This window comes from Peromyscus eremicus, unplaced genomic scaffold, assembly GCF_949786415.1.
Source record: "Peromyscus eremicus unplaced genomic scaffold, PerEre_H2_v1 PerEre#2#chrX_unloc_2, whole genome shotgun sequence".
NCBI classification, from domain to species: Eukaryota; Metazoa; Chordata; class Mammalia; order Rodentia; family Cricetidae; genus Peromyscus; species Peromyscus eremicus.
This window is the reverse complement of record NW_026734289.1, coordinates 1,182,994-1,192,908: the sequence shown is the minus strand read 5'-3', so window position 1 is coordinate 1,192,908 and position 9,915 is coordinate 1,182,994. Positions and strand designations below refer to the sequence as shown.

Sequence of the window (9,915 nt, the reverse complement as noted above, 5' to 3'; positions counted from 1 at the left end):
GGGAGAGTGGAAAAGTCCTTGATTGTCTTCATTAGAGGGAGTAGCTCTCCAGCCACCTTTGGCAGCTGTCAAAGGTGTGAAAGTCCCCTGGGGAGAGGTGGTGGGACTCAATCCATTTTGGGAAAATGAGAAATCACTGAGTCCCCCTTTTGGAGAAGGTTTGGAAGCCTCTTTGTCTGATGGGGCCTGTTGGAGGCCCCCTTGATCAGAAGGGCCTTGTCTAAAACTCTTTGGGAAAGAACTGGAACGATTGGTGACCCCATGGTTAGAGGATGGACTTCTGAAACCCCTTCTGGAAGAGGAGATATGTTTGATTTTCCTTTGAGCACAAGCGGGAGTTCTCTGGAATTACTGCGCAGATGTGGAATGGCCCATAGCCCCTTGGTCACATTGAGGTCCTTCCAGAACCTTTTGGGTGGATACGGATAGTTCCTGAGCATTTTGGGAAGAAGCGGAAGATCCCAGAGCTCCATGGGTAGGTGGGGAGGGTTGCAGAGACCCTTGAATGTGTGGGGAAATTACCAGTCCATGCTGGTCAGTGGGAGAGTCTGCAGAAGATGGCCCAGGCACTGTGTGGTCTTTGAACTTTTCACTAGCATCCCCAGCACAGTGTCCTGAAGATGTTGCACTTACTCTGGTGTCCAACTGGTCAATGTCCATAGGTTCCTCAAACACAGTAGACATAGCCAGGCTTCTTTTCACCTTCCTAGGTATGGGCCTAGTGAGAGGCTATAAGGCAGATGGTCTGGGTTTCCTGCTCAGTGGGTTACTCGTGCACTCAGGAACCTCCCGCAAAAGTGGAACTTTTCCTCCCTTGTTCTCTTTCAGCTCTTTTATGGGGTCCAGGGTCTTCTTACTGGATGTACTCATTATGGAAGCCCTAAGACTCTGCAGGCTATCTGCAGTCCATGAGTCGGGGACTTTGAGTGTTTTGTCCTCATAGGGCTCCTGGCTCCTGAACTTGTGTCTAGTCAGTCAAATCACCCTGGAGGTGCAAAGTTCCTTGGGTCTTTGATGCTGCTCCAGCGCTTTCCCCAGTAGGGTGAGGTGTCATCATCCCTTTGTGGGACACCTAAGGGGGTCTCAGGTCGGGGAGGCTGGGAAAACCTCGGTCTATGGTCATCATCCTTTTGGGGGACACTGAAGAGCATGGGAGGCTGGGAAAACTGTGATCTATGGTCACCATCTCTTTGGGGGACACAGAAGGGGGTCCCAGGCTGGGGAGGCTGGGAAAACTGCAGTCTATGGTCAGAGGGTAACGTCTGGGCTGAGGCTCGCTGGCCTCTCTCCACACGTCTGGCCATTTAGCCAATAAGATAGTTGAACAAGAAAAAGGGAAATGGGAAATTACCCCTCTCAAGAGGTAGGGAATATACTTGGCAATGGTGACTCACGGCAAGCGGCATCTAAGCAGTATCCTGTCAGAGAGGTTCTCATTTCCCGAGAACTGCAGACATGTCCGGAAGGAGAAGCACACAGAATTTGAGTGACAGTTGGCCTCAGTAATCCAGCAGCTCTCAGGAGGGGCCCTTGGAATGACTGTCCTCGGGCCTGCACAAGCCAGTCCCGAGCTGCCTCACCTGGCCGTTCTGCATGCAGCTGCAGGGCAAACATCCAAGTTTTCTGAATGAGGAGGGATGCTGAGGACCCTCTCCTCTTCCTTAGGGTCAAGAGTGCTAGCTAGTCTGGTGCCCACTGTTGGCGGCCATGATAAGGACTTTGGAAGGGGCACCATGATTGGGAAAGGCAAGGGGTGCTTAGGAGACTGTGCTCTCGGGTCCCTCTTGCACCAGGACGGTACCTGTTGTCAGGCTACCATCAGTGTTGCAGTGAGATCTGCTTGAGCCTCCTAATTGAGTGAGAAAGGGTGATCCGGACCCTTGCTCCTCAGAGCCTGTGGGCCAGCAAATCACTGCTGATTGCGTTAGGGAAAGAACAAGTAATGTTGTTTAAATAGAACAGAGGATGCCTGGAATTGATATTACAAATGCTATTCTGCATTTTAAGCATGGCCTGTCCTGGGATTTTCTAGCTAAATTTGTGACAACGTTTGTGAACGTCTTTCTGTATGCTGAAATACATCCCTAGATTGCTTAATAATACTTACCGCAATGCTCTTATTATGGAAGTACCTATTACGTATAGATATTTATTGTGTAGACAATAAAAAGAAGAAAAATAATCTCCTTATAGTACAGATGCAAGTTGTTTTTCCAATACTCTTTTCTGCTTTTGCTTAAGTTCACAGATTCAGAACACAGACACAGCTGGACTCCTGAACGTTGCTCTGTCTGTCACGATTTACATGTTGGGTCCTATAACATTTACATATTTGGATTGCTTTTGGAAGGTCATACAATCTTCTGAAGGCACAAAGTGAATAATGGTTGAAATTAGTGGGTCCCCATGGGCCATTCACTTTCGTTGTAAAGATGCAGCTGTGGTGGAGTTGTATAGAATGATTTTTTTAATTAATTTTCTGGAGCTGAGGACCAAACCCAGGGCCTTGTGCTTGCTAGGCAAGCATTCCTGAGCTAAATCCCCAACCCTTAGAATGAGTTTTGAAACCCTTGGTCAAGTTTATTCTTTGAGAGGTCAGATTTATATAGCCATTAATATACTGAGAAAGTGTATTTTTAAGGATATGGATGAAGATGTTGTTTTACTGATAGAGAAATTTGGTTTGATTATTGCACATTTTACCAGTTTTCCTTTGAGCAGTTTTGTTGTTGCTGGGTGAAAGGTTTTTGTTTATTTATTTCAGTGCTGTATATGTTTTTGTGAAGGATTTCTGTTTCCCTTTGCCTCAACAGACACTCAGGCTTGCATCATTCAGAAGCACTGGGGCATTTTCCTGTCCTCAAATTATCTTCCTGTGCATTGCCTTAGTGATTTGGCACATGCTTTCTCCTTGGAGTTTCTGAACACTTCACAATGCCTTCCATTGTTTAGCCCCAATTTATCCCACTACTTTCAATTTTAAATATATCTGTCTCTAGGAAACCCATTCCTTTCCTACAATCTGGGATAAATTGGCTTCTTGTCTAATTTTATAGTTCCCTGTGTTTATCTGAATACTATCACATATCATAACTCTCACGTATCTTTGACTCACTTATCTGAATTTCATGTTGGTCATTTGAGGTCCTTGAAAACATTGGATTTGCATACCAGCATGAATGCAGCTAGGCATGAAGAACTTGGTGTAGGGTAAAATGGACAGGAAATATGAATATCAAATCAGATAATATACACTTTTTGAGAATTAGCTTGGCAATTCTAATGTCAGCACAAAATAACTTTCTCGATTTATCTTACAATGACTATGTTTAGTTCAGGTAATCTACTTAAGATAAATAGGGTAGTTTATACATACATAAATGAGTGCTCTAAAATGGTAATATTTAAAAGAAATTTCAAGTTTTCCCTTTGATAAACTTGTTCTACTACAATAACTTCTATGCATAGTGAATTTAATAATGAAAATTCTTAAATATTATTAAGGACCAGCCTTAATAGTATTCTTCCCAGGGGCCCAGAAGAGATCCTACAAATGGCAAGAATTATTTTTGAGGAAAGAATCCAAGTACACTGCGCTCTTAGTCCATTTACTTTATACTGTTACCTATACAGCTTCAGTTCAAACTCATGCCTAGCTCCTCTCTTGCCTGATTTCTCGCTGCCTCTATCTACTGCCCCCTCTATGTTCTGAATTCTTAGTTCTCTCATGTTAGTTTTACCCCAATCTTGGTCTTTCTCATCTTGTTCTTACCCGTCTTCTTCTTCCCCATCTGGCTCTTCTTCATTTTCCATCTCATCCTCAAGTTCTCCATCTAGTTCTCCAGTCAAAATCCTCTCCATTCAAAATCCTCAAAAAGTCCTCTCTAAGTCTCTGAGGTTTACAGTCATATACCCATGCAATAGTAGTACTCTAGCTAAAGCCAGGTCACCAGGCTTGAAATCTTACTGGGTCATAAAAGCAGACAAGAGTTTTCCTCAGGCAGTGACCATCAGGCTTTCTTTAACAACTCAAAAGGGGAGTGGTAAAGGAGGAGGTCTACTAAGAGCTAAAATGGGTCAATATATCAGACAAAGGGAATTTATGTGCTCAAACTGCATTCCTAGAGGTGGTTAGGTAAATGTTAGGAGTCTAAAATGTTAGTATGAATACCACTAAGATTGTATAAGAAAGGAAGGTCTAAGCTTAATTTACTTTAATTCAGGAGGTTGTTTGACCCTGGATGCTTGATAGGTGTTTCAGATAAGATACACTGTTATGAGTTCTTGGAAGCATACATAGCATACAAAGAAATCATTGCAGGAATCAGCTAATATATATACAAAAGCTAAAATGTCACCAGGATTTCTTAAGGCACAGCTTGACCTTTAGAAATGTCCTTGACTTTTCAAGGTAGTAGCTTTTGTGATAGTAGCTGAATTCCATTACATTTTCCTGTGGCTTACAGCAGTTCTGGTTTTTGCGTTTAGTAAAAAAAAAGGATAATGTTGAATTCTCTCTAGGGCAGTAAAAAATGTGGATAAATTTAAATATGAAGATGACTGACTTGAAAAATAAAAAGTAATGGTTAATTAATATGGATACTTAATATTTGTATCAATAATAATATATATTTATAATTGATAGTCTCTATAAATGGAAAGCTGAGAATTAGTATAACTATCTAATAGGTATAGTTGTATAAGTTAGAATACCTCTGTCCCAAAAAGGGAACAACGGAATAACATAAAAAAACTATCATAAACTAGTATGACATAATATGGTCAGGTGTGTCTGAATACTATGAGTCTCAGTTGTTATAAAGAAATGATTAGTTTGAAACATTAACTCTATCTATTAATCTCTGATTGGTGGTATTAATTGAGTTAAATTGTATTTTCAAGAGGCATTGTTAGATAAGGAGTTACCTGAGTTAGTCACGAGCATCTGTGCGGCCAAGGCTGCAGTTGAAGCTTACCTAGTTTAAATTTGTAATCAAGGCAATATTAAACCATTGAGCTATGTGAGGACAGTAATAACCTGTGTCAGGGTATACATAGCAAGGCTTGTATACAGAATAATTGTCATAAGTACATGAGGAGAATGTCTGATAGTGTATATATTTCAGGATCATGGGCAGAAGTTATACAATAATAGAACATTTTTAAAGGGCAGTCCACCCCTAGGCTGGAAAGTTCAGTATAGAAAGATGGGTAAGTGACAAAGGCTGTAGAAATCATTCTTGGTTGCTTCCTGCTGATATGGGAGTGAAGCTGGGGGTCCTGATGGCTACAATGCTGTGGAAGCCCAGGAAGCATAGGCTGTTTCAGGCTCTATGAGACATGTAGTGTCCTGTCTCGTGGGCTGGAGGGTGGGATGCTGGCCTGAGCTAGGTAGCACATCTGTGTGGGCTGGAGGAAGGAGTGCAGACCTGCAGGTAGACAGCATGTCTCTGGTCCAGAACATGACAACCTGTAACTCTCTAAATGATTAGAATTTCTGTATTAATGATAAACATGCAGTTGAGGAGTTTTAAGGAAGAAACTTTTTCTCGTAGGAGTATGTAGATGAGGAGTCTTATTAAATAAGAAACACAGAGCCAAATGCAGAGTTCAAAGCCCAAGAGGTCAGAGCAGTAGCTGAGAGCTGAGACTTAAAAACCTCCTGCCGCCTCTCCTCATGTACTTATGACACTTCCTGCCGCCACTGTCCTTCCCCTCAGAAAGAGACCTACTTCCTGTGTGTCTTTTTATTGACTTTTTTGTTCTGCCTCCTCATTGGTTGTAAACCCAACCACATGACCTCATCATCACTGCCTGTCTATACAGACCTCCAGGTCTTCTGTGGTTGGTATTGAGATTAAAGGCATGTGTCTCCATGCTGGCTGTATCTTTGAACACACAGAGATCTGTCTGTCATGTGATCTGGATTAAAGGTGTCCACCACCACCGCCCGGCTTCTGCTATGGCTTGCTATTAGCTCTGATCCCCACGCAACTTTATTTATTAAATACAAATAAAATCACATTTCAGTACAAATAAAATATCACCATATTTCCCCTTTTCTATTTTAATAAAAAGAAAAAAGGACAAAAGTTATAACTAATATAAGAAAAACTATATAAAATGTTATGACATTATGATTTTTTTGTTACATAAATTAATTTTAATTGATTTTACATTTGTTCAATATGTTAAATAAACATTTTATAAGCTTGTATTTTAAGGTACTTTATTTTTTTCACTAGTGAATTTTATTAGAATATTATGATTTTTTGCTACTACATAAATTAATTTTAATTCATTTTACATTTGTTCACTGTCAAATAAATATTTTATGTGTTTATGTTCTTTTCCTTATATGTTTTCTATGTTTATTTATACATTATTTAATTTTGAAATTTTTAGAAATGATAATACAATCACATCCTTTCCTTTTCTATTTCCTTCCCTTCCATATCCTCTCCTCCTGGTTACCTTTCAAATTTATGATCTCTTTTCCTTAATTATCACACACACACACACACATACACACACACACACACACACACACACACACCCATAAATATATTAATACAGCATTCCCAGTCTATTTAGTTTTTCTTGTATATGTATATGATTCAGAGCTGACGACTTGATATTGGTAACCAGTTAAAAGGGTCATCCCTGGGGAAGACTAATTCTTTAGCAGTCTGTAGTTCTTTGTTTAGAGGTAAACCCTATGAGATTTCCCCCTTTCAAGTGAGCATATTGATTGGTTTGTCCTTATTCAGGTCTTGTTCAGGCAGTCATATTGTTGAAATATCAACTGTGAAGCTTCCCTTTGATTTCTGGTTCCTACAAACTTTCCTCTTCCTCTTAATGATGCTCCCTGAGCCTTAGGCCCAGGAGTTTATATATATATATATATATATATATATATATATATATATATATATATATATATATGTGTGTGTGTGTGTGTGTGTGTGTGTGTGTGTGTGTGTGTGTGTGTGTCTTGGGGCTAGACATTTCACAATCACTTGTTCTCTGAATTTGAGTGGTTGTGGTTTTCTGCAATGGTCTCTCTCTGTTGCAAAGAGAAGCTTTTTTTTGGTGAGGGTGAGAGCTACACTTATTTGTAGTAAGTGGAATTCACTTAGGAATTGTACTGATTTAGTCAAGTGGTAGTACTGCATTCTCCTCTAGGACGCATGACCTCACTAGCCCCAGCTAATTTCCTAGCTTTCAATCACCTGGCATGATTTCCCTGCTGTTGAATGGGCCTAAGTCTAATTAGAGAGCTGTTGGTGGGGTTTCAGCAGCAGCGGTGGAACGTGCGTGTTGGAGAGTTCCAAGGACGAATTTTTAGACAATAACAGATTCTTGAACTAAGCCATGAGTATCCTTAGAAATTGAAAGTGAACAGGAAGGGAAGTACACATTTCTGTTTGCAGAAGTCCGGTGGCTTCCATGAGATGAGATGTGGTCTGAAGGATGGTGTGACTACAAGCGACTTCCAGGAAATCAAGCGCAGGGATGGTATCACTACAAGCGACTACCACGAAAACAAGCGCCTCCTTGGAACCATCCCAGTGATGGCAACCGTTGTGCCAAAGAGACCGCCTCTGGAAGACAAGAGACCATCTCTGCTAGCCAGACCCGATGAAGGAGGCTACAGTAGATACTACTGTCACGTGGATTACCAAAAATGGGATGAAGGCCGCTGTTTTTCTCAGAATCCAAGAAGTGGCCCACCCTACAAAAGAGGCCCTTATGGCTCCCGATGGTCAAGAGATGAGTATGCCACAAGCTGACAGCCTCAATACAGGGCCATGAGAAACGGCTTTAGTAGAAGACGTTTCTATTCTTCCCATTATTCAAGACAACGATCTCCCCATAAACGAGGCGCTCCATTTTTGAGAGAATCACGTGTGGGCGGGAAGGACTCCCTACCCAGCAGATTTGGCTCCAGTCTCAGCAGTAGAAGCAGGATGCGCTCCTTCCATCAGTCTCGACATCGATGTAAAGAGAGAGCCATCCAGTTTTTGAAAACATCAAGAGATACTGTGCCTTCAGGTTCTTCATCCAAGGTGTTAAAAAGCCCCAGCCGGCTGACTGAGAAGGAACAGGCTGATGCTGCAAGCAAGTGGGCTAATGGAAATCCCAAGAAGTCAGAAGAAAACAACTTGGCTGAAATTTCCGAGTTTGAGACGGGATCCAAGGCACCGTTATGTATCAACCAGACAGAAGAACCCGAGTCAAACACAAGAGCTGGCCCAGAATTGTGTAAAGACAGCCAGCTTAGCAGTCGCTCAAAAGCGATTGCATCAAAAATCACAGAGATTGAGAAGGTTTACCGACAAGTCTGTGAAACTTTCGGGATGGTGGTGGAAAGGCTGGTTGAAAAGGATCGTTCCTTAGGAAAATCTATACAGTTTGCAATGAAGCAGAGTTTGCATGAAATAGGTGAGCAACATGTTGAAGAACTCAAGCATTTCATTATGGAGTATGATAATTCTACTCCAGATTTTGGAGGCCCTTTTTAGAAGAATTAGGGCTCGGTTCAAACCAATTTTTAAAGCTTCTAGATATTTCCCTTTGGACTTTTGAAATCCTTACTATTTTGTGATGAAGAGAAATACTTTATGATAACTGACCACATTGCTAGTATCAAATAAACATCTACAATAGTTTTTAAAGTCTTTTAATTAGAATGTTTTCCCTATGTGTAGAATCGTCTAATCCATCTTCATACATCTCCTCTCTTCCAAAAATAATGTACCAGGCTTTCCTGTTCCCCCATGGAGGGACTAACCCTTTTGGAGGAGGGCATGGGGCATTGGGGGAGAAGGAGGGAGGAGATGGAGGAGCGTTGAGAGGATGATCTGTAGTTGGTATGTAAATTGAATTAAAAAATTAAAAAATAAAGCCATTTTGTGTACCCAGGATAAGACCTGGTCCCATTGCCAGGGGATGGCATGAGGAGAACTTGCGGGGAAGCGGGAGAAAGGGAAGGAGGGAGAACTGGGGTTGGTAAGTAAAATTTTAAAAAAAGTATATAAAAATTAAAATAAAAAAAGAAATGTGGCAGAAGACTTCAAGGCCAGCAGAGCTCCCCTCAACTTGTAAGTGAGTCAGTGAACAGAGAGGAGACAATTTGGACATTACACTCACTTCTTGATCCTTCCCAGCATAGCACTGAGCCAAAATACACAATTTGGGGCAATAAGTACATTAAAAATCATGGTTTGAATTACATCTCAATTCATTATCTCCTTTTTTTGAGTCAAGGTTTTACAGTCTGGACCTAGGTAGACTGGAAACCATTGTGTACACCAGGCTGTCCTCAAAATCACAGAGATCCCCCTGCCTCTGCCTCCTGCATGCTGGGATTAAACACATGTGCTACCATCCTCAGTATTCTCTTCCTTATGGCCAAGATGTAAGAGTTATGATGCATACTTGTAGGCAGAGTTTTTTTCCTTTGGGCCTCCAGCTCACAATTTAAAAAATGACATGGAGACATACTATTAATAATGAAAAGCTCAGCCTATAGCTTATGCTTGTCCCACTAGCTCCCATAACTTAACCCATTTATATCAATCTATGTTTTGCCTCATGGCTTTTTACCTCTCTTCCATCTTGCAACTCCTCTTTCCTCATGTGCCCTGGTGTCTGTCACATGCCTAGATGCATCTCTCTTCCTCACTTTCTGCCTGGAAGTCCTGTCCAACCTCTTTCCACCTAGCTATTGGCCATTCACCTCTTTATTAAAGCAATCAGAAGGCATCTTGGCAAAGACACATCTTCACAGTGTACAAAATAATTATTCCACACTACATACTTATTGATTTTTTGCCAAGCTGGTCTTTGTGGTACTTTGATGTCACAGCTGGTTAGGTGTATTTGTTGTTTCCTTCCCTTGGCTGCTTGCAC

The 9,915-nt window shown here is 41.3% G+C and overlaps 1 pseudogene; it reads left to right on the top strand.

Annotated features, from left to right (window-relative positions):
• The first annotated feature begins 7,367 nt into the window (after nucleotides 1-7,367).
• Nucleotides 7,368-8,678, top strand: LOC131901095 (periphilin-1-like; annotated as a pseudogene).
• The last annotated feature ends 1,237 nt before the right edge of the window (nucleotides 8,679-9,915 follow it).